Source organism: Protopterus annectens, chromosome 17.part0 (assembly GCF_019279795.1).
Source record: "Protopterus annectens isolate FY-2018-M chromosome 17.part0, PAN1.0, whole genome shotgun sequence".
Taxonomy (NCBI): domain Eukaryota; kingdom Metazoa; phylum Chordata; order Ceratodontiformes; family Protopteridae; genus Protopterus; species Protopterus annectens.
Genome location: NC_056751.1, coordinates 573201005 through 573228184, shown reverse-complemented (window position 1 = coordinate 573228184; position 27180 = coordinate 573201005). Strand labels below are relative to the sequence as shown.

At 37.0% G+C, this 27180-nt stretch overlaps 1 non-coding gene across 1 annotated transcript; it reads left to right on the top strand.

Annotated features, from left to right (window-relative positions):
* Positions 1–5472: 5472 nt before the first annotated feature.
* On the top strand, positions 5473–5544 carry TRNAE-CUC. Its single transcript has one exon. It is a non-coding gene; the product is annotated as a tRNA-Glu (tRNA).
* Positions 5545–27180: the final 21636 nt, after the last annotated feature.

The window sequence follows — 27180 nt, the reverse complement described above, 5'->3', positions numbered from 1 at the left end:
TTTTATAAGTATTTTTTATATACACTTTTTATACATTTTTATTCACTTGTACTCAATGTCTATTGTTTTATACGCTATTTATTCATTATGTGCATTTATGCTTGTCACTTTAATGAATTTTAGAAGGAGTTTTCACAGCAGTTTATTTTCATGTATTCAGCATTGTTATACTCTGTTTTTAAATGTGAATAGGTGGTTAATTGATTAATCGGGGATTGTTGGATTTGTATAAAAGGGGTTGTAGAAGGTAGTATGCTCATCTGAAGAAGTTACATTGACGAAAACGTGGTGATTCAGTTAAAGCATTCTGGATGTTTTTTATTCGATCTTTACAGCGCATGTTCAAGTGTATGTTCAATAAAGTGGTGGCTTTTATTCTGGTGAACCTTCCAGTGCCTCATTTTTGTTTAAAAACATTTTTATTGAAATTCTATAGTACTGCAATAAATAGTACAACACTGTTATCCCTTTTGCATTGCATTTTGTATTAAAAGTTTCTGAACCTTGAATTTCAAAGCAGTATATGTACTAGCGTATGCATATGAAAACACGCCAAGAATAAAAGAAATGCCTAAAAACATTGTCCTGGGGATTCATTAACATGGCCATATCTCAGCTGCACTGACATGATTTTCCATCTTAGTGTGATAAACAGAAGTGCTAATCATACATGCATGTGACCAAGCCACATAGTACAACAAAGGGCCTTCTCCTTCAGCCCACAGCACAGCCTCATGGCCACTTTATGGTAAGCTGCTGCATGGGCATATCAAAGTGCATAATGCAAATGAACAACTGTGCATGAAAAACCACAGTAATCAAAATGAATGTGCGCACAGGACTGTAGTGAGGATGTAATCAACAGCATCCAGTAAGTAAATCCATAAACAACAAGCGAGGGAAAGCCTAGCACCAAACACTGAAGGATTGTGAGGGGTTCATTGACAAAAATCATGGAGATGTTGAATATTGCTTGCAGTGTGATTTGCATTATCAAAACATTATGGGGAAAGACTCAGCATTAAAATATATAGGACAATGAGGCCATTTAAGACAGTTTGAATTATACTTGGGCAGACTTCTAAACATCTCAATGCAATAATCCTGGACAAAGGCACAAAATTAGAGACAACTTGTAAATTCCTCTTAATGCATTGTAAGTGTGGACAGAATAATAATTGTTGCATTGACATGCAATGTCCAAAGGGTATAAGACTGAAAGCCAAAGGTCTGTCATTAGTGACTGCAATCCTGAAGGATATGCCAGAAAAAACACAAATGTCAGCAGGAAAAGAACATATAATTATGATTCATAAAAGGTGACAAGCTGTGCAAATTAAGACAGGTGAGAAGTTTGTACACTGGAATGTGGGTTATGAAAGTAATACAGTAATGTGATGCAACATGTACATACTTAACTACAATAGGAGTGTGATGCCCCACCACTGGACTAGTAATCAAGGAGCCTCAATCCTCACTACTGGCAATAGTGGGGGAACGTACATTGGGAGGATGACAAGGTACACACACAGTATTACCAGATGTATCTCTCTGCATCAAGCAAAATTTCCCTTAAGAGCACACAGAGATCACAGTAGATCCGGGGCTGGTTTCTCTCTCTTTCTTCAGATCCCCAATAGCACTTCACACTGGCACAGCTATAGAGTTGAGATCTCAGCTGAGTGGCCAAGCCGAGACCTCCAGCACCCTCTCTGTCTGACCAGTGCTTCATGTCCCTGCCCAAGTAGATGACATGCACACACACTCTTTGAGGTTTGATTTATACACACACACACACACACACACACACACACACACACACACACACACACACACACACACACACACACACACACTTGGAAAAGGCTGACATAGGTTTACTAGCTATGCCATCTTTTGCCCAGACTTTAAGGTAATTATCACTGCCACCAGCCAGCTTCTTATCAGCTACATTAAGGCCCTTAACAAAGGGTGTCCAATCTTACTGTGTAATGTTGCTATTAATACAAATGGTAATTTGACCAGGAGCAAGGCTATTATGAGTGTCCCACGGTGTCACTAAATAAATATGTAAGTACTCCCAGAACTTAAATTTATCTATAGACAGATCATCCACAATGAAATGTTTAAATATATTTAATAATAAATAATAAAAGAACAAGACAGTACTAAATATATATTTACAGTGACATCAGAGTTCAAAATCACAGGAAATATTTAAAACAACATTGCAGGACAGTTTCAAATAAATAAATAAAAACATTTGCTATATTCCTGACTGTATCTAAGAGAATTACTATACCTCAGTTAACTTACTTACAGAACAAGGCGGATGTGATGAGTGGAACTTTTCTAGTTGTTGTCAGGTCAAAGACAGAATACAGAATGCTGTGTCTCACTCAGAGACTCCTCAAATTAATATCTCAAATATTACTGCTGGAATAGCTTGCAGAATGACATCATTTCTTGTCATCTGACTTTATTCCAGTTGAAACCCCCATTGCTGGAATCTGGCAGTATTTAGCATCTACCTGTGAAAATACATAGACAAGGGCTTTTCCTCAGATCTTTGATAGATGCTGGAAGTCACAAAACAATAAACATTTCCAAGACAATACAGAAAGTTCCCTAGTTTTAGACATTGTGTCTCATTGCTGCCATAAAGTAATTTAATTTCAGCTGCTTTTTATTTTATTTACTAGACTGAGGTTAACCTCCTGTATCCCAGTTTCCACTGTTTAAATGTATATATTTTAACAGTTACAATAGTGTATGTACATTTCTGTCTCTTCCAGCAGGGCACACTGTGGATACATCTTTAAGCTCAGTACTTTACAAAATACATTTTTAACACACATCTTTCCAAACAAGTTAGATATACACATAACATACAGTTTTTATGCAGTTGTAACAAGCATTTTACACAAATCATTTCAATATTCACCAATGACATAATTATTTATAAAATTCCAGATAGCTGGGCTGGCAGTATCCCCTTTCAAGACAAGGAGTATTAGCTGTGCATCCACAACATACCATGAAAGTAGGTTAAAATGGAAGATGGTTTGTCCTGAAGTGAGCCAGTGCAGCCTGCAGTCCACATGCCGATATATCCATGTTGTAATGTTAAGGTGAGACATTTCCGATGCCATAATGCAAGGGGTCATAAAAAAACACATAATGCAAAATGTATCACATGTGCAGTTGGATTGCAGTAAAACACAGCAACTAACAGATCTCAAGGGAAGTGAAGCCACAACTCCCACATGAAAAGTTTACCATCCAAACGTCTTAAGAAGGGTAGCCAATGAATCAGTCATATAATGCAAGTCCCCAAAAACACATCACAAATCCTTGTAGATATACATGGATCAAATAGTCATAAATAACACATATTTCCCAAATGACCATCACAACAGTGACATAAGAATCCATATAAATAAATTATATCAACACAGTGCTAACATACTCCACATACTGGACGCAGTCATGACAGTATAGCTAACATTCTGGGGGAACACAACACATGAGATTATTAAAATACAAAATTTAGGATGACACTGAACACCAACTAGTGTCTCTGACATGTTATAGACTCCAAAAACTCCAAAAACGCTTACTCCGGATGAAAAAACAGAAAACCACGTTTATTTATTCCACTTTGTCACTTTGGTGTAAGCACTTTCGTCCCAGTTTTAACTTTAACAGGAGCTTCATCAAACAAACAAGTAAAATCACAGTGACTATTTAAATACACATAAAACATAACATCACTTCCTGTAACATAATTAAAGATAGAGTGCTAGAATATTACAAATAAAATACACATCTAAAAAGCACATTTAAAATACATTCTCAAGATCAGAGAGTGTGTGCCAATAGTACGCAGATCCATTTGTAGTAAATTACCTCCCAGCCAGTTTCAAAGTGTCAGTCACCTCAAATTTTGAAATGATCATATAGGAATATCTTAATAAACAAATACATATCTTAACAGACGAAAATACAAAATAACCTAAAATATATGTTCATCTATTTACTGCTTTAAGTTTTAAAAGGCTGGCAATAGATACACATCCATTCAACCCAGGCCAATGAATGGAATCTAAACGAATTTGCAAGCTCACTTCAGCTTTCTCTAATAAATATTGCGATGCACCTTCTCTGCATGAGGGGTAGACAGCATCAAGGACAATGAACTTGAATTTATGTTTGGGGCATTGTATAATATGCTTGGCAAGGGCATTGGTTTCACAATGGTTCCTAGTGTTCCTAAGATGTTCCCCAATTCTGTTTCTGAGTTTACACTTGGTTTTACCTATATAAAAACAAGAACATAATTCACATGAAGCACCATAAACAACTCTTTCAGTATTACAACTGAAACTGTCCTTAATCTTAATGCCCATCCCTTTTATGATAACTTCCAAAGATACATAAGATTCCAAAGATACATAAGGACACACAACAGCTCACTTTATGCCCAGTTGTGGATGCTAGAGGGTCCATCACCCAACCATTAGCAAAGTTTCTTGACTTAGAGGTTAAAGATATATTAAAAACTAAATCTTTATTGTGTAGGGATTCCTGGGATTTTTTGAAAAAGATAAATACAGTCACCTTTGATAATTCTTATATTTTTATAACTGTTGATGTAAAGGATCTTTACACTGTTATTCCCCACGAGACAGGGATCCAATGGTTTTGCGAATATTTGGGGAATAAAAACCTACCACAGGACAGAATTAATATGTTAGAACAGTTACTTGAGATGGTATTAAAAAATAATTTCATTGTGTTTGAAAAACAACTTTATGTCCAAAAAGAAGGAGTTGCAATGGGGGCAGCATGCGAAGGCATGTATGCCAATATTGTTATGTTGGAATGGGAGAAAAGATTTTTAACTACATCTGTTTTTCCCATTCTGCCATCTGTATACCCACTTTTTGGATGACATTTATATTCTGTGGGATGGACCAAAACATTTAATTGGCCCATTCCTTGAATATATTAACCACTCAACATCTTTTTTGAAATTCACACACACCGTAAGTGAAACCAAAATAGCTTATTTGGACATCCTACTTAAAAAAGATGTCCAGAACAATAGATTTGATTCCAAAATATTCCGTAAAGTGACCTATTCTAATAATTTCTTGCATTTTACAAGTTATCACCCCTACACTCAAAAGAGAGGGGTTTTAAAGGGACAATTTGTTAGAGCTGCCCAAATGGTCACCCTATATGACACTTTTTTTAAATGAATGTCAAAAATTGAGTGGTATGTTTACCAGAAGGGGTTACCCCCATCAACTTGTGGAAAATATTATGAAAGAAGTTATTTCTAAAAGGGAAAGTGGTTATTTCACTCCCCTTTTAAATGCAGGTGTAATTTCTGGCATTAACACTGTTCCCAATATTCATAGTGGTGAACATTTAGAACCCATAGGGGCCGATTCTGGGACTTTAAAGTCCCTGGTGGTCTAGTGGTTAGGATTCAGCGCTCTCACCGCTGCAGCCTGGGTTTGATTCCCGGTCAGGGAAGCTTCAATGTCAGGGGTCCAGAGAAGTAAATATTGTGGGAAGAAATATCCAGGGAATTGTTATGGCTAGGCTTGCATAGGCCCTAGGGCCGATAGCCTAGTACCAACCTATGAACCTAAGTGTACAAAAACAATTATAGAACAAGTTTTATAACAACTTTTTCCATTGATGCCTATGATATTAAAAACATCTTGGAGAAAATTGGACAATTTTAACATGTGAAACTGATGTTAGAGGGATCTTGGGGGATAGACCTACTTGTGTGTTTCATAAGGGAAATAATATCAAAACCTTACTTGAACATCAAAGGAAATCATATCAAAGTGGATACATGTATAAATGTGGGTCCTGCAAGTTTTGCTCCTACATACTAGATGTGAAGGAAGTTATCATAAAAGGGATGGGAATTAAGATTAAGAACAGGTTCAGTTGTAATACAGAAAGAGTTGTTTATGGTGCTTTATGTGAATTATGTTCTTGTTTTCATATAGGTAAAACCGAGCGTAAACTCAAGAACAGAATTGGGGAACATCTTAGGAACATTAGGGACCACTGTGAAACCAATGCCCTTGCCAAGCGTATTATACAATGCCCCGAACATAAATTCAAGTTCATTTTCCTTGATACTGTCTACCCCTCATGCAGAGGAGGTGCATGGCAATATTTATTAGAGAAAGCTGAACTGAGCTGGCAAATTTGTTTAGATTCCATTCAATGGCCTGGGTTGAATGAATGTTTATCTACTGCCAGCTTTTTAAAACTTAAAGCATTGGATAGATGAACATATATTTTAGGTTATTTAGTATTTTCATTTGTTAAGATATATATTTGTTTATTAAGATATTCCACTATGATCATTTTAAAATTTGAGGTGATTGACACTTTGAAACTGACCTGGTGGTAATTTACTACAAATGGATCTGCGTACTATTGGCACACACTCTCTGATCTTGAGAATTTATTTTAAATGTGCTTTTTAGATATATATTTTATTTGTAATATTTTAGCACTCTACCTTTAATTATGTTACAGGAAGTGATGTTATGTTTTACGTGTATTTAAATAGTGACTGTGATTTTACTTGTTTGTCTGATGAAGTTCCTGTTAAAGTTAAAACCAGGACGAAAGCGCTTACACCAAAGTGACAAAGTGGAATAAATAAACAGGGTTTTCTGTTTTTTTCATCTGGAGTGAAAGTTTTTGGAAATTTCGTGGTTTGGACTGCATTTCCTGTTTTACATGATATAGACTATATGAGTAGCAGGGCAGGCTGCAGAAGCACTGGGAGCAAAGGTGAGCATAATAACTCATTTCTAGGGTACAGAACAGTTGCTATAAAGCAAACAAAATTCACATACTTGTGTTTGAACCCCTGACCTTCCAGAGGAATATATTCATAAGAATGTATTATTAGTAAGGCATGCTGACAGAGTACTCAGGAGAGATGGCTGCCAAATACATTTCAGAGGAATAGACTGCCTGATATCAAGCAAACACAATGCAAATACCTATTTTTACAATCCTGACTTGTTTCAAGGATAGACTCACCCGAAGAGGGTATTAGCAAGGTATACTGACGGAGTACACAGGAAATAGCTGGCTGAGAAATACATTTTCAGGGGGATAGACTAGGTAATATGAAGAAAATAAAATGTAAATACCTGGTTTCCAACTCTTTAAATTTTACATTGATAATGGAAATTCATTGACACAGCTATAACAAACCAAAACAGAAGGTCTTCTGAAGAGTTATAAATACACATAGACATACACATTTAAAAATATTGATGTAGAATGTAAAATGTATAGGAAAATTTTTAAAACACAGGGTAGGGAGTGAAAGCCACCACCCAGTGTATGAATCAATGCATGATGTCAGTGAGACACGGAATCTGACAGATTAACATACTGCATTACCACCGTTGTATGCTTATATGTCATTATTACCATATGATACTGATAGTTGTCAGTATCCCACAAAGGAGACCAGCATAGGTTTGAACACTGCCTGTCAAACTGATGTTCTTATGAGAAGTTTACTAGCTAATGATGCCACAGAACAAGTTATACAACTCTTGTCATATGGTGGGAGAGCAACAGTTTGTATTCCTGATATGATATTCAAATTGTCCATGATGAAAAATGAGCACAGCACTTAGGGGCTCAAACCTCTCCCCCATGTGAATGTGTCATATCCAAGTAGACCTTGTCATAACACATTTGTCCTTATTGTCCCCAACTATATATACTAACTCCAGGGTCGCACTACAGTGGGAAAAAGGGCATATACATTTTATTTGTCCTACACTACTTTTTTTCAGTGGAATGAGATTCAGTGAAATGAGTTTCAGCGAAATGAGCTTTCAGTGATTAAACCTAGAAAATATATATATATATATGTGTGTGTGTATATATATATATATATATATATATATATATATATATATATATATATATATATGTGTGTGTGTATATATATATATATATATATATATATATATATATATATATGTGTGTGTGTGTGTGTGTGTGTGTGTGTGTATATATATATATATATATATATATATATATATATATATTTATATAAGGTAAGACTGATGCTTAGTACACATTAGTGGAATGGAAGTCACAATGGAGTAACTGATATGGTGCACAGCAATACTGTATCAGATGAAGTCACAGAGAAACTTGTACTGTCATGTGTCTGACACATCACAGGTGAAGGATGTGTTCAGAATGGATATCACAAAGGCGATGACACAGGATACAGCAGGATGGTGGTGGGTGATAGGGACATCTGTACCACAGTGGAGTGCAACCCATGTATCTTGAGTGATATCTTACATATTACTGCATTATCCATTGTTGCCAGTTAGTCTTGCATGTTTATCGGTGACAAGTTGCTGTTATTTGTATAATATCTTCATAATAATATCAAGGAATGAATGCAACTGATGTCAGTATTAAAGGCATTTGTATCTGTCCACTGATATGGCTTTAAGTCTACCTGTTCAATGGTACACAGTTTCAGAATAAAAAGGAAAATGTGGGACAGTCACACACTTGGTGACAAACAACAATACACCTAGTGCAGTGGAAGTGACTTCTCATATCAGATAACAGTGAACTTAACATTATTTTCATTCAGTCAGAATCACTTACTGACATGCAATGCAGCCAAGCTCAGTTGCATGACCAATGACAACATGTTGGTACACACGTAGTAATTTTGTCACTTTTTGCCATGAGACATGAAATAACAGTAGGCACTGCTGCTCAATTTCAAATATTGCTCAAATGCTGAGTACAGATAAAGATATTTTAGCAATGTATGGCAGTGCTTGTGGTGTGTGCATTAAGTTTTTTGACCAGACTACAGATATAAAATGGGATAGAAGGGCTGAGATGAAACGAGGGAAGAAAAAGAGGGTAGGAAAATAGGCGAGCACTTCAGGAATGAACAGGACAGTGGTGGGCTATAACCATATCTATCCACTTCTTCACAAGGTAAGAATGTGTATGCACAAAGAATTTTGACAAATTTTGAATCTTAACAATGCCGTGTGACCAATTTAGCCAAATCAAGTAAGTAATACACACACATAGGTGAAGTGGAAAGTTATGTATGGGGCATTATTTTTTGTGGGACAGATGCCTTTTTTACTTTTTATTTTTTTTCAGAGAGAGAGAGAGAGAGAGAGATCGGGCAACATTGGGGGAGAGAAGTTATGGATATCAGAGGTAGCAGGGGCAGACATACAGGACATGTGTGGCAGGGATAGTGATGCACATAAGAGGGAAAAGAACACCATGGGGTTAGGTATAGGTTTACAGAGAATGAACATACTGGGAAATTAGTACTCACCCTTGAAACTGTCACCACTTTCTCCTGTCCTGTTAGCCTTTGGCAGTGCTGGCTAGGGAAGTGATTTGGCAATTTGCTGCAGAATATTCTCCATATGGCCAATGCAGGCATCAAGGCCCCCTCTCCATACTGTCCTCCACCAGCCCTGCCAGCTCCTGTCGGGTGATATAATTTTCACCTCCACTGACACTACTCCCACTGGGTAACACTGCACCAGGCCCTGGAGCAGAGCTACCTGACACAGGTGGTACATGTACCACAAGAGATGTGGGGGCAACAATGGCAAGTTGTAACCCAGAAGTGCTGGGTGCCTCTGTTGCCTCTGGGGTCACTGCTGCAACAACCTGAAGAGGACAGCAGCTTGAGCTGCTGTGGCTGGTCTTGCTCTCTGTGCTGGTGGTTGTGATGGAACAGAAAATAACAAAATATTGAAAAGGATAGAGAGAAAGAGGGTGGAGGGGAACATGACAACACAGAGGATTATGAGCTGGTTTTTGATCATAACTGTCTTATATATTTGAGGCACAGATGCTAAGAAATTCAGCATGAGAATGAAGCTCTCAGGGTGAATATTGGCATCCATGTTGCAAACACAATAAAGGGTTATGATCTGACCAGGTCATAATTCTTTGCAGTGCATGGAGTTTTATCTGCTGTAAAGCACTTAAGTGTTATCAGAAAGATAGTGTAACATACTCTCTTATGTTAAGAAAGTCAGGGACACATAATAGAAACAAATCTGTTTTTTATTATGCTGCTGTCATTTGCTGGTCAGTGCTGGCAGGTTTAACTGCCTAGAGTTATACCCAATCTTAACATGTTAAGCCAGGGTACTTAATTGTTCAGATCGGGTCTTATGCCACTGTAGTACTTTTTTTTAACTGATTTTTTTTTCTGGATATTGGAGCATAATCACCATGTTCTTTAATGTTAAAGTCACAGTAGTTATATATTACGGATGCATTGTTAGGCTTATATACATCCAGATATAAATGTGTGAGGACTTTACTTACTGTTATACTAATGCTATAATATCATTGGCTCTCACATTTCACAAACCTTCTACAGGACCAGTAACTATTTTATATTTGGTTTATGGATACATTTGAATGCACACTCTATGTCATCTGTTGACATGGCATTATAAGTAATGAGTACAGCTATTCAATATATGCATAGTAAAAGGCATATCACATTTATTTTCTGTGGGTTAAAATTGAACCCACAACCATCAGACCTTATCTGACAATTATCTAGTTGATAGCTATATTATTTATTGACATTTGTTTACCAGGAAAGTTTGTCTGGTTAAATTTTATCCATTTTCTGTGGAGCATCTAAGAGAAAAAGCTCAGCAAATAAAAAGAACTGAAAATATATATAAATATGTGAAAATTTACATCTTATTATGATATAATGTAAACACACATAGTAATACAAATATTAATACACATATGACATGTATATGGTTCTCATCTGTCTGGATTTTTGCATCATATTTTTGGTCTGTTTCTTATGAAATTTGCAGTTTTCTGGTGACTCATCAAGGACTAAAGTCACTAAGTAATGACAGATGTTTGAGTTTCAGACTTTCTATTTTCAGAAAATACATGCAATCACAAAATCTATTATTCTGGAACTTTCCAAGTTTATAAGAGTAATATTTAAAATCTGTCCCTGTTTTGGGGCCTTTATCCCCCATTATTTTAGGCTTTGTCCAGATTTCTTGCACTAAGAGGTTGAGAGGCATGGCATGTATAATAATGTACCATCATTAAAACAAGGTAAATACAATATCATGTCACACTGAAACATGTATATGAGCTAATATTACAAGTAGGTAGGTTTTGCACATTTATAATATGCATACTCATTTTGTTGTTTGATAACCAGTTGTGCCCTGTTTCCTAGAAACTTTATTACCACTTTCTAAAACTGGTGGTATTTTCACATGGCACACCACAATATCTGAATTCATACCTACCCCATGCCTGTCTGAGGTGTTGTGATTTCTCTTGATGCACCTCCAAGTTTCCTTCAGTCTCTGCAAATGCTACACATAAGGACAGAGACGAATGAAAAAGTGTGTGTTTCCATATCATCATAGTAGTTTGCATATTTATGGAGGATATTCTTACAGTGTTGAGGTGGTCGGGTTTGTCCAATAATATGCCTCCCATCAGTCAAGGATATCAGATTTTTGGCACTTCATGTCACCATAATGGTGATGGTACTATTCCCCCATGTGTGGGATTCCAGTAGCATGAGTGACAGCCTTGGCCAAACTATTCCAAGCCTCAGCCTATAGCCCTTCTGCAATAGCCTCCAGCTTTATTTGTTTACAAATAGGTGTACAAAAATATCCAACTCCTCCTCACACCACCTGTTTGGTCAGGTCCCTTTCAGATTATCAGAAATTCACTTCAGCGAACCTGACTTCATCGACCGTAAATTAGCAAACTTCAATTCCGCGAATGTTCACATCCACAAAAGATTTTAGTAGGGAAATGAAGCAGTTGGCCAACAGCATAACTTTGCCCTTTTCCCCACTGTAGTGTGATCTTGTAGTTGGTATATATAGTTAAGGAGGGTGGGGGGGGCACAGCCCCCCACTTGGGTGGGTTTGAAATATTACAGTGTTGTGTTGGCCAGGTGCTTCCTTTCCCTGGTGAAATAATTTTTCAATGTGAACATTTGTGGAAGTGAAGTTTGGTGATTGGGGTAGATGAAATCAAGTTTGCTGAAGTGAATCTTTGATGAACTGATACAGACTGTTTGTTTACCATCATCTTCCTTGTCTTCCCTTCAGAAGAGAGCTCAGGAAAATGGCAGGGAATTGGCACCCAAGCCAGATCTCACATGCTGCAGTCTGTGTGCAGAGATAACCACCATGGAAAGATTAATTTGTGCAAAGGATGACAGATGAATGGAACATATGTAATGTAGGTCAAATTTCTCCTCTCGTCTATTTTAGGTGCAAAATATGGCAGTACTATTTGACCATGTGTGCTGATCACTATATATATATATATATATATATATATATATATATATATATATATATATACACATATATATATGTGTGTGTGTGTGTGTGTGTGTGTGTGTGCAATGTGTATGTATATATATATATATATATATATATGAGTCTACTTCATTTGGTTGATTCACATTTGGTCGAAAATGATTTCAGGCAGCACACTTCACTGAAATCTCATTTCACTGAAAGCTCATTTGGTCGAATTTCATTTAGTCGAAAATGAAATATAGCCCCTGCCCCACTGCAGGGCTGTAAGTGTCGATCAATAGTTTCTCTGTGACCACCTCCGATGTACAGGCGGTCTCTGTCAACAGAGAAACTATTGATCGACACTTACAGCCCCAGTACTACTGGGGGATTGGGGATGCCAGACAGTGTCAGTCTTGTTATAAATGGAGACCAAAACTCCACTGAACTTTTAGTGGATGTCACTAATGTTTTGTTTGACTACACTGAAACTGATAGTTTCAACATATCCTTGTTTTTTAGCGAAGAATTGCACAAAATGCATATTGAAATTGATAGCAATGACCTCACATTTGATGGTAACGATCACGCATTTGATAATAATGTTGATTTGAATGTGAACTTTAGCAATCAAGAAATAGATATAGGCACAAACAGCCTTTGTATTAGGTATGACAATATGTGCATATATAATTTTACTGATTTACAGTTGAAAAAAGATCATTTGACCCTTTTTAAAAAAGGTTTTAAATTTGTTCCGACCTTTAAATATGAGGTGGCAAAAGTATTGATGAATCTTAAATTATACACTAGACAATTGAATCTCAGTATATTTTTTTCTAAAAATGCCAGTCCATGGGTAGACAGAACTATAACACTTAAGAGGTTTAGTTTATTCATTCCCCCGGCGAATCCTAATATTCACTTGTTTGAACAAATGTGTGAATCACAACTTTGGAGATTGCTTAAAAAGAAAGGTCATTTTGAAGACAACTTGACTTCAGGTGAAAGATTTTGCCTTGCTGAATTAAGATCTAACAAGAATTACAGGGTAATGAAACCCAACAAAGGGGGGGGGGGGTTTGTTGTGATGTTAAATACTGATTACACCAACAGTATGTTAGAATTGTTAAATGACAATTTCATGTATACTAGGGTATCCATGAATGAGGTCAACAGAGCTTATGCAAAAATTGACTGGCAATTATATGAGTGGTTGATTGAGGGAATTATTGACAAAAGGGAACACGAATATTTGTTGGTAGACTTTCCAGTAGTACCATCAATATTTGGGATTCCAAAAATACATAAAAATCCCAGGCATCCACCCTTTCGACCTATAGTGTCTGCCAGGGGGTCCAAAATGGAAGCTATTGCTTCCTTTGTGGATTTTCATAGTAAATAAGTCTTGAATAAATTCCCTCATATTTTGAGAGACTCGTGGCATTGTTTAGAATTAATCAACAAGTTAGATATGGATGAAAGATTTGTGATGTTAACTATTGACGTGATCAACTTGTTTTCCATTATACCTCACGACCAAGGGCTTGAAATGTTTAACAACAGTTTGGATAAGTTTAGTAACCTTAGTGGAAGCAAAGTCAATTTGATAGTTGACCTTGTTGAAATTGTCTTAAAAAACAATTTTCTCTCATTTGAAGGTGGACTTTTTAAGCAAACAACAGGAGTAGCGATGGAAGCAAAGTGCGCACCAGTATATGCCAATTTGGTTTTGGCAGACTGGGAAACACAGTGTGTTTTCACTACAAAGTTTATGAAAAATATAAAATTATACCTGCGCTTCCTGGATGATATATTAACTTTTTGGAGTGGGTTAGATGTACAAATTTATTGAATATATTAACACCTCCACTACATTTTTAAAGTTCACCCACAAAATACATAGTGACACTTGTGAATATTTAGATCTTCTTTTGATATATGACAAAGAAAACAACACGATGGAATCGAATTTGTTTAGGAAAAAAACTTATTCCAATTCTTTTTTACAATTCGGGAGTTGTCACCCTTTTTATCAGAAAAAGAATATAATTAAGGGGCAAATGGTGAGACTCTTGAGACTAGTAAGCGAGGATAATCTGTTTGATGTGGAGCTTACTAGGTAAGTTAATATGTTCATTGAGCGGGGGTACCCTGTTGACATCCTACAGAACATTCGTTCTGAGATTGAGATTAAAAGGAAAACAACCTTTAAACCTATATTAAAAGGAGGGTTGCTTAATACAAATACAGGCACCACTTCCAAGACAGAAGTTACAAACAGAAGGGCTATGATCCTGCCATACAACCCTTTAGCGGGACAGATTAAGTCAATTATAATAGACACGTGGGATAGTGTGCTCAACAATGACAACATCAATATATTGGGCAGCAAACCCATCATTACTTATAGTCGGGGCAAAAACTTAAAGGAATTAATGGAAATGGACAACAGTGTTGATGTGTATAAGAATTCCAAAATGAGCAAATGTGGGTCCTGTGCAGCTTGCAAGTTTATAAACAATGGACCGTATGTAGCAGTTCATAATTTCAGTAGGACTATAAAATGTCCAGGTTACATTAATTATAACACAAAAATGGTGATTTACATCGCTACATATTTAAGTTGTCCAACATTTTATATAGGGAAAACTATTAGAAAATTGAGAATAAATGAACATATAGAGATATTAAAAACAAAAAAAGTTCTAATGCCCTATATATGCACAGTCAGGTTTATTTAAATTTTAATAAATTTATATTTTTTATGGTAGATAGGGTTCCACATAGTGACAGAGGGGGTGATGCTAAGACCTTTTTAGAGGTAAAGGAAAGTTTATGGCAACTTAGACTTGATGCCTCAAAACCTCCTGGAATTAATGACCACTTTTCTATTTCGAGTATTCTAAAATTAAAATCTTATTGCATTTAAATAATAGGTCAAGTAAGGTTATTTAATATTTAAAATCTACAAAATTTACATTATTTAATTCATAAAATTTATATTATTTAATTTTAAAATTTAAGATTTACATAGCATAACATTTTTCTTTAAAGTGCAACAGGTGCATTGGTTGCCTTTACTGTTGGTTTGAGTTTAGTTTTAGATTAAGATTTTTAACAGGAAACATATAGTGTTAGTATAGTAACACATTTTAACATATTTTAATGTATGGCAAGACACTATTAACTTTGTTTAAAATGGTGTATATTAAATGAATGTTTGTTATTTAGTGATGATTAATGTTTAGATTAGGAATATCGGCTATTTTATGATAGCATTTTTAGAAAATGAAGGAACCTCAGTGAGTTAGTTTTTACTATACAAGATGCGTTTAGTGGTGATAGGATGAAAAAGAGGTGTGCACATGACGTTATTGGTTTTAAAAGTCTGTTACAGCAGTAACTAATTAACTCTGATGAAGCCTGTGTTAATGTACGGGTGAAAGTACTTAGTATTTCGAGCAGTACGTTTTTTGTATTTTGTGGTTCTGTGGCTTTCCATTAAAGCTTTTTTTTTGTTTCGGATCTTCAGTCTGGTGTGTGTGTGTATATATATATATATATATATATATATATATATATATATATATATGTGTGTGTGTGTGTGTGTGTGTGTGTGTGTGTGTGTATATATATATATATATATATATATATATATATATATATATATATATACATATATATATATATATATATATATATATATATATATATATATATGTGTGTGTGTGTGTGTGTGTGTATATATATATATATATATATATATATATATATATATATATATATATATATATATATATATATATATATATATGCTCCACAGGAACTATAGCTTATGCTTGTTACTGTTGGTATTTAAGGCTGCATTTCAGATGACATTATCTCACTTCTGGTCATACACATAGGGATGAGTTATATAATATTCATAAGGTTAACAGTTTTACATATAAATATGTAATCCCATGAATGATATTGATGTTCCCCTGTATTGTTCTTATGTAGATTTTGTAACAATATTACAGGTTTTGTTGCTGTGAGATAAAAATAGTTTTGTGATTGATTACATACAGTACTATGGAATCAAACTCTGAGGGAGAAAACACGTTGGTTACTGAAATGTGTGTATTAACTTCTGATGCCCCAGATGAACTGTGCAAGGACTGCAAATGTGTACATGACTGGGAAGTAACATATGTTACATAGCCTATAGCATTATGTGCAATGGAAAATATACAGCCCATAATAATGTGCATATGGTGTCATATCTTTCATGTATCCAAATGTTTTCTTGTCAAGTCTGTGATGTGACTTGTTTTTAACTATGACCATTACCCATATCAGGATGGTTGGCATGTTAGCAACAATAAACAAAAAAAAAAAAAAAAAACAGAAAAATCAAAATTCTGGACTGGTGTAAAACAAAAGCAAAATAAATAGAAAAATGCCAGAGGATAAAGTCTCAAATTAATTTAAATGAACAAGGTTCAGTGCTTTTGTACAATATTAAAGTGAATTTCATCAGAACAACCAGTTACTATATTTATGTCATTAAATACAGATTCCAATTAACTAACAAATATAAAATCAGCCAATCAAATAAAAAAACAGCATAATACTTATGAATATATATTATTCATGCCCCTATTCTTAAAATGGCAACATAAAATAAAAATTTCATTAAAAATAATTTTTTAACATTTAACCACTGAAAATGGATAAAACTAAATATTTGATTTCCAATCAGTTTTAAAAAAATCAATTAATTTTGATTGCTTTTAACATTAAAACACTGTTAATACTTAACTTATTAATAATAAGGAGTTCTGCTGAATTTAATAAAATTTGCCAGCACAGTTCCTTGCTGTCAAGATGTTGTTATTATTAGTGAAGCGACCACTCTGGGAGACACATAGGTCACATTATCATAGGTACTATCCACAGTAATGAATTACAACTTCAGCATCACTTAAAGAAATAATGCAAGAATAGAGGCTGTAAAATTTTCAAGTCAGAAGTACACATTGTTGACAAAAATCCCTCAGTTGATACGCATCAGTGTATCTTATGGAAACACAGCAATTGTCTTTGCTGTTACTAAATATGACCCTGTAGTCAAAACTGCATGTAATGAAGTGCTCACACGTTAAAAGCAGGGAAGTTTTGACTATACTAATGTAGTGGGGTAAAATATTTAACAACTGTTTTTTAGTTGAGGCCTATTTATTAATGTATTCAAGCCCTTTTATTAGACTTATCTATTTAAATTAAAAGTTGAATTTTGGATTAGGGATTTGATGCATGAGTAATAGGGTGCTAATGTAGTATGTTTTTGTGTTCAAGCCCTTTTACCAAATACAATTTGAGTTTTTAAAAAGGTAGATACATTTTAAAAAAGTATATGTGTTGTATGTTTTTAAAAAATCTTTTGGATTTCAAACACATTTGGTGATTAGATAATTGCATTTATTAATGTGAATGACGGGAGCATTTAAGTGAAGTGATGTGTCGTTGTAGCTCTGATGAAGTTCTGTAATAAAATGAATGAAAGCAGTTAACTAACTATAAAACAGTTATTTATGTTCATTTGCTCTTTGCCATGACTTAGCAGTGTTTTTTTGTTGTCTACAGTTGTCTTTACACTGTGAAGAAATTTTTCTGTGCTCACACATTAATCATAGTTTATAGGCAAGCTATATGTTAGTAATGTATTGCATAATATAAGTTGGACTCAAACCTCTGAAAGCCACAATCAACATCTTGACTGGCGTGCTTGCTTGTAATGCAACAGAGGCACCTATATCATAGTTGTCTTGATGCTGGCTGGATGCGTAAGAATGGAACAGCACATCTGTACAAAGTAATACTGCACTGATATGATACATACCCATAAAATGTTAACAATCAGCCATGCAAGATCTTAATGATAAATAATTATCATATGTTCCTGAAGGCATTTGTTTAGCAGTATGGTACATTATAATTTAAAAATGAAATGAAACGATCACATGTATGATGTCACAAAAGAGAATAGCACTATATGTGGAATCAAACAACCCTGCATCTATTACCATGCAACTGACTACAGACATTATTAACATTTTGAGCCATTAAGTAAGGTACAGGAAAAGTCCTTTTCTGACTTCACTACTGGCTGCCATGCCAAGTGGCATGCACTGATGGCATTTCCGTTTGTCCTACCAATGGCTAAGTCTTTGCGCATGTGTAAATTTCTTTTGAGTTTTTGTCATAAGCTGATAACTATCATTCCCTAAAAGGCATTGATGACTGACAATCATGTGCACCACCAAACATCTCTCAGCATGTGAAGATGACATGAATAAAATCCTTCAGGTGACACATAAAACTGAGGTCGCATCTGCATGAGTGGTGGTAGCTTAGGTGGATGTAAAAGATCCCACAGCACCTATTGAAAAGTGTAGGGGACATTCCCGGATGCCATGACCACATTTCCCCTAGAAGTATAAATACCACCGGGCTCTTCCACAAAAAGAGGTCAATATCTTAGTGGGACTAACCTGATCAACAAAGGATAAATGAAATAGATAAAAAAATGAAATATATTGCAGTCGATTGTCACATTTGAAAGTTTCTGCATTTAAAATGAGTATACATTTTCACAATCCGAGGAAAACAACATCTTCATGGGATATGAACACTTCATCAAGGGCAATAGAATGAACTATTCACATTATTAACATGTTACACCATGTAAACAATTAACTAAAAACAGAATTAATTACAGGTTCAATTCCTTGCACATCTGCAATGGGAAATCATGTTGCAGTACAATATTGTGAAGCTTTATTTTCCTGTTATTTTTTTGGTACACATTAAAATTGTGATACTAGGGGATAGGACAGATGTGAGGGTGAAAAGGAATATGAGGGTACAACTCCTTTGTGCATGGCCAACTTACTCCTAAAATTTTTGTAAAGTATTACCTGTGGTACCATTGTTCATCGAATGTTTTAAAGCGTGCCTATTCTGTTCTTCCTTAATGTGAATATATACTTAATGGGTAATTCAACTTCTCATTGTTGGAAACATCATCCACATTGTTAGAGATTTTCACCCCATGTCTGGGATGTTTGGATAGCCACCTCACATGAATTTTAGATGGCATGAGGCCAATATGTGGATCAAAGTTAAGTCATATTCCAGAGAGATTATAATTTAAACCTATTTGTAAGAGTAAGCTGTTTGACACACCCTTTCAAAGTGTGATTTTTGATGAGCATGGAGACTTACATCATTGAATCACCAGTGCTACTAATGAGGCACACTTCAATGGCAGTAGCTTTCCAAAGACTTAATGCACATTCCTGTGCTGCTCAGGCATGTGCATATCATTTTGTAGATCCTAACAAAATGTTTATCTCCTTTGCTTATCATGGAAATCAAATGATTTAGAAAGTGTAATGAGTTGAGAACTAATTACTATTTTTAATATGCCCAGAGGTGTTTATCTATACCTTAAATTCACAACATGGGATAGGGATTTTCCAACCCACTACGGAAGATTATTTTTTTCCCCTTGTGCTGTCAAACCCAACTTATTTTCACAATGGTTTCAGAAGTAAGGAGGATTTTTTCAGAATTATTGCAAGGTGTGTCTTTTTCGATACAACTTCACATTTGCCCACTGTTAATATTTATTTGTTTTGTGCTGTTTAGCTGCATTGTTTCACTATAATCTGTTAAAGTCATCAGAAATGTACTTGATGGGGTCAGGGCAACACACACATGTACAGACTTTTAATTTCCTACTTGGCAAACAGGTTGGAAGCATTTTGTTTCTGTAGAGGTATACTTATTGACATGTGCCACTGGAATTGGGGGATGGGGGGGCAAGTGAACTTCTGTGTAATACTGTTGTCAATGAAAGTTTAGGTTGTGTTCTCATTTCATATTGTTGATATGCTTATGAGGTTGTGTGCCTACTAGCTGGACATTCCTGCATCCTGTTATTCCATTTTCTTTTTTGGGGAGGGGCGTGTATCAGGATTTTACACTGGTTGTATTTTTATTGCCTCAGCTATGTTATGTTATGTTATGTTTTGTGTTTAGCCAGGACAAGTGCATTTGTTTCTTAGACCATCGATTGCATTTTTAGAGCTATGTTTCTGTTAGACTTGAGTATGCTGTTTGCTGAGTGTGCATTGTTATATTATTCAATTTAAAAATGGTCCAACATAGGGTCAGAACAAAGGCCATGGCACAGGAGCAGAGGGCTAATGGTGGTGGGCTTTCTACTGTACTACCATTTACCAAGATGGAGGCATTCCTGTCATCACTCAGGTGTAGTCAGCTCCTCAGAGTTTCACAGCAGGGTGCTGCCTGTTAGGGCAGAATTGTATGTCTCTAGAGGATTTCCACTTGTGATGGCCCAGGTTTGTTGTTCAAATATTTTTACCTCTACCTTTGCAATTGATAGTCACATGAATGCTTGTAATACCTCTCAGCTATTGAATCTAGGTACAACTGGTATTGAGGTGCATGGGCCACCTGCATATGGTATGGCCATACATACATACATAAATATATTAGTTATGTTTAGCAGTCACTGAAATCATAGCATTTTCATGTGTAGTTGTGGTATCTTGACATAAGAACTATGGATATTTTTGTTGCTATTTTTTGGTGTATTCACAGGTATAGCATTGTCTGGCACCAGCACTATGGAACGACCTTTATCTGATGTTGGAGGATCCTTATCCTCTGAAGATAATGATGATGGTGGGGATGAGCTGGCATAGTCTAGGGCTGCAGGGGATTTGTCAGAAGCAGAAGTGTCCCCCCCTCATCCCCACCCCCACACTACTGACACAGTCAGTAAGGCTATGCATACCCATGACAACAAACCATCTGAGATAGGAGAGGTTACTGGGGATGTGGTAGGGTGGAAGCCCCAGGTGAGGATGCAGTAGAATCTGCCCCTAGCCATTGTAAGCAGGAGGTACCACAAAGGGGTGAGTAGATGACTAACACACTGGATTGTGCAGAGTCTGTTCTGGGTCATCTGTTGGGAGAGAGGAAACATCCAGAAGGATGGTCATCTTTTACATCCTAAGATGTTAGCCAATGTGGCTGTGGACATGCTAGATTGCACTCTCACAGGGCTGGACCATTCCACTGCTACACTGGTTGCAGATGCATTTAGCTCCAGGTATGGTTATCCATGTGGTCGTGTCTTTGGACGTGATCATGATGATAGCTCATCCATCAGACACCATTCACATTTGGGTAGCACATTGACTTCTATTTGTGGAATAAGCAATGCAACTCCTGTCAGTGGTAGCTTTTGTGCGTGGGGGGCATCCATGACAAACTTGATCTTCCTCCATACATGGCTCAGCTCAAACTTGTCCAGTATTCCAGGGCATAATTCTGGCATAAATGCTGTGGCGGTGTCCCTGCAAAAACACACACACACACAGACACACACACACACACACACACACACACACACACACACACACACACACACACACACACACACACACACACACACACACACTCTCTCACTCTTCACCATGGAGTTCCTCACTTTGGAGAGACACATACCTGGATACATTGACCTTAAGTGTATATACCTGCTATTACCTGAGTTCTCACAGTCACAAACATTATTGAATGAAATGCACTCCTATAACCCCTCACCCATCCTATGCAAATGATGATAAGTGTGTTCTGCACTTGGCACAATGTGTGACTTGTGTTGCTATGTCTGATGCATACAGTGGCCAGCCAAAGCATGGGTAGGCAAAATTTGTTTTTCCTGTATGTGTGGTTACTATGATTAAGTTCTGTAATAATAGTAGTAATAGTATTAGCAGTTGTGTAGGACAGCTTGCTCACCCACCTGTGAAAATGATGCTGAAAGTGCCCTGGCTGCTGCAAGGATGTCTGGCTTTGGGTGATTATGTCTGATGCACAGACTGGCAAGGCAATGCCGGTTCAGCACAGTCTGTTTTGTTTGTATGCATCATTGTTACTGTCTGTATTTGCAGAGCTTGTATATAAGTTCATGTGCTGTAATATTCTTGTGTATGCATCACCATTTTTATTGTCTATTTAATCTGTTTAGCTATTGTAGTATTTGTTCATGAAAACTTGATTATGCACCTATACTAAAGAACGGCCTGGTCTTGGGCTGCCTATGTCTAATGTTTAAAGTAGCCAGGCACTGCAAGCATGGTCTGGTTTGCCTCTGTGCATCAATGTTACTATCTATATCTGCTGAGTTCTTATGTAAGTTATGTAGTGAGTGTAAGCACAGTTCATGGCCTCTTAGCAAGTGACATGGTTGCTGCCTCCTCTTCCTCTGCCTCAGCTGCCACAGCTGCCACTGGGAACTGCAGCACCTGCCCTGGGCCCTCTACTCTACCTGTTTTCTAAGTATGCTATTATGTTAGATGGCACAGTCAGTATTTTGGTACAGGTGTAGGGGCCATATTACAGGGCACCTCAAGATGTATCCAGTCACCGGAAACATGACTTGAGCAGGCAAAACAAGCTCTATGATGTTTCTAGTTTGTGCATGGGCATGATTGTAACCTTGCTTAGTGGGGTTGTGTAGATTTCTCACTGGTGTCATGAGCCAAGGTGCAAGGGCATATCCAGCCTCCTCCACTAGATGTCTCTGTGGGAAGTCACCCCTTGTAAAACTTTGGTAGAGGTCACAGATATGCCATATGCATGAGTCATGGAAACTGTCTGGGTGGTCTGCAGACACATTGTAAATGATACCTTGTGCATTACAGACCACCTGGCACTTGATGGAGTGACATTCTTTGAGGTTTTCATACTTCCTTGCCAGTTCACCAGGTGGGGACTTTATTTCAATCTGGATGCAGACTATGGCCTGCCAATACTTCAGGGAAATGGACTATAGCATAGAAGTTTTGCATAGTGCTAGCTCTTTCCTGTGGGATATGTAGAAACTACATATGCTTCCCTACATGCTGCAGCATTGCGTCAAGGAAATGGGGCAGTTTTCTGCAGGCATCAGCCTGTGAAACTCCCAGTGTGTCTCCTGTAGTCCACTGAAAGGTTCTTGTAGTATAAATACGTAAAGCTATACTCACCTTAGTATCCACTGGGATGGTTCCATCATGATTCTCACAGGGCTGCAGATGTGGGCAACACAACCACTGTTTACTATATAGTATTCTTGTCCACTACTTAGTGGTCCATTATGTATATTTCATGTAGGCCGTGGAAGGTTAAGTGTGGTCTGAAGATACTATAGCTTTAAGTGTGACATCTGACAACATCATCATCAACAGCTGCTGTAACAGCCTCTTGAAGATACAAGTTTACAATGACTGCAGTAACCTTAAGGATACTTCACAGTTTTTCCATGGCCGAATATATGCAAATATAGTTGAATTCACTACTAACTCAAGCATACAGCACAGCTCATTAACTCTTTATTAGCATATGGTTCTGCTAACCCTTGATTTCTAGCTGGCCAAGTCGTGTTATGTTTCCTGAACTGCACACATAGTGCTCATTACTGCTTATCATGCACACAAGCTTAGCATATGTAGGTGTTCATGAATCCCACTGTATGTTAATACATTTTATCTTCTGACTTATGGCATGAAGTAGTATTCTATTCAAGTCAGTTAGGGATTGGCAGATAGATTACATATTGCATCTTTAAATTTGTAACAAAATCATCCACTTGGATGAGTTTTCCATGAAATTATACTTAAAACAATCCAAATAAAAAGTTATTTTGTGAAACAAAAAAATCTAAATTAAATGCTGCTATAATTTTTAAGAATGTTCATTAGCAAACTGCCAATACAGTCAAGCACTGAAGGCAGTGTCTATATTTTATTAGTCTGAGTTTCACTAATTAATATAAAATACTGCAGTCTTATTTTGTAAATGTGCCTATTATTTACAAAGAAAATCATTGTCACATGTTTATTGTATACTTAAGCATGTACATACCTTAGTCACTTGTCAAGCAATCAGATTTATGCTCTTGCTTGTACTGGTATCAAGCTGAATTCAGAAAAATACTCAAAACATTTAGAGTCATTAGTCCAAAAAGAGACATTGTGAAGGGACATTTTTTTTTTTAGTTTTTCAGTCAATAAGCCGAGGTGGTGCAGCGATTATCATTGTCCCCTCACAGCAAAAGGTTCTCCCGTTCGATTCTCGGCTGGAGCGCCTTCTGTGTGGAGTCTGCATGTCCTCCCTGTGGTCGAGTGATGTTAAAGACATGCAGGTAAGTGTGAGCGTGAATGGGCGTGCCTTTGTTGAAGGTTGGGCATTGGGCTGGCAACTCGGCACCGTAAAAATTCTCTGCCAATCATGAGCGGACCGGAGTTCCGCTGTGGCGACCCCTTACCAGGAAAAGCCGAAAGTCTTTTCAGTCAATATCCAAACATCTGTGTTTCTGTTTGTCTCTAATGGCACACATTGAAATATCATGAAACAATGAAATAGGCATAATTACAGCGTAGATGACTAATCTGTTTCCTCTTTCTCTTTTATTTGATAGTAGAAGTCTAATTTATGTAATGGTCAGTTGTTACTAAGGTCAGCTTCATAGGATAATAGAATCATAGGAACATAGGAAGTTGCTAGGCTAATGGCTGTAGGGCCCTTACAAGCCTAGTCAAGTTCTTACCCTTATTTCCATGATCAGCACCTATTGCCCCTCTCTAAGAAGGATGCAGGTGGAACCTTGGGGTGAAAATTTATGGTCACCCATCCAGTCATTCTGATTGCATTTGAAGAGGGCCAATGAAGTGCTCTGTTTGACATGAAGTGGGAGTCTGTTCCAAAGGTGTGGTAATCTCTGTGAGACAAATCTGTCCCTCCAGCAGGTTTTATTAATGTCACATACCAGGTTAAGGTCTTTAGAATTGGTAACCCGTGTACCATCTGACTGATGGATATGCAACATTTCCAATAAAGTAGGGTCAGAGATTGCCTTGTATGCAAGGCAGAGAACATCTCTGAGTGTTCTGTATGAAGCAGAATAAAGTGACAGTGATTTCAGATGATCCCCACAGGACAGATGCTGAAGACCTTGAGTTTTCCTTGTGAGAAACATTTGTGGTTGCTCCAATTGCTGCAGGTGCTTGGAACAAGGCATTGTACTCAATTATTGGCCTGATGAGGGAAGAGTACAGGGAGGTTACAGCTTCTTTTTTTTACTGGAGGCAATGCCCTTACTTATGAGATGAGCAAGACAGAATGCCCTTCTTATTACTGTGGAGACATGGTGGTCAAAGGTAAGATTGCTGTCAACCTGTATGCCCAGGTCTCTCACCACTGAATGCATACTTAAAGTATTGCTACTGATGTGGTAGTTAGAAGAAACATTGCTCTTACTGAAAGGAATGTTAATACATTTTTTGCATTGAGTTTAAGGCCATGACTTTAGCACCAATCATTTGTTTGTGTAAGATGCTCTTGTAGGATGTTGACATAATTTGGAGAGTCTATGACCACTTCCAGTTTGCAGTAATCAGCAAACTTTGTCAGCCACAGACTTTAGTTGTTGCTTGTACTTCGGAGACGTAGGTTACAAACAGTAGAGGTCCCAGGACTGATACCTGTAAAACACCTCTGGTCACAGCTCTGCTGTTGGAGGTGGACTCCCTGTTTTGACTATCAATGAGCCAGTTAGTGACCCATCCAATGATATAAGGGTTTATGCCTAGTTGGGTGAGTTTGTCAATGATGCCTAAGTGGGGGATAGTGTCAAATGCCTTGGCTAAGTCCAGATAGGCTGTATACACAAATTTCCCCTCATACAGGGCCTTAGTGACTGTCTCAAAGAAGTCCACCAGATTTAGCAGGCATGATCTCCCTTTGACAAATCCAAACTGAGTAAGGTCAAGTGTTTGGAGATTACCTATATCTTTGTTGATAAGGTCCATGATGATTCCCTCCATGGCCTTGCAGATAAGGCTAGTTAGGCTAATAGGTCTATAGTTCCTGGGGTCAGTGGAAGCACCACCTTTGTGCAAGGGAATAACTGTGGCTGTTTTCCATTCAGCTGGTATGAAGCTGGTGCTTAGACAATGACTGAAAAGAGTACCCAATGGTGTTGCTAATTCATGTTGGAGCCCATGTAGGATGCTGCCTGGGATTTTATCAGGTCCCATAGATGCTGTGTTTTTGGCCTTAGAGAGGGTATTTATGACCCACTCTTTAGAGATACAAGATAGGAGACAGGTGGTAGGGATGTCATGGGGTACGTGTGGCAGGGACAGGGGAGTGAAGTTTTCACAGAACCTGTTGGCCAACAGGTTAGCTATGTCCACAAGCTCAGTATATGTGGTATCATTAACTACCAGTTCAGCACAAATCCGGACCTTTCCTTTTAGGTTATGGATGTAACTATAGAATGCTTTGTAGTTGTCCTTTGTTGAGGATGCTAATTTGGACTCATAGTTTGCTTTGGAGGAGTTCACAAGAAGTTTTATTTGGTTCTTTAAGCTGAGGAGGGAGTGTTTCCAGTTTAGGAGGGCTGACTCCCTTTTACTCTTAGACAGCAATTTCTTCATCTTATTGTAAAGCCTGTTAATGGCAGTTGTCCACCAGGCAGGTTTGCTCTTCCTTGAGGAGCTTGTTTTGGTTCTGTCAGGTATGGCCAAGTCAATGCAGTTATTCATTCTGAAGAAGTCATTACACATGAATTGACGAAAGTGCTAAATAAATATTATCCAGCTATGAGTGTGACCTGTTTTCTCCATCCCATAAGAGG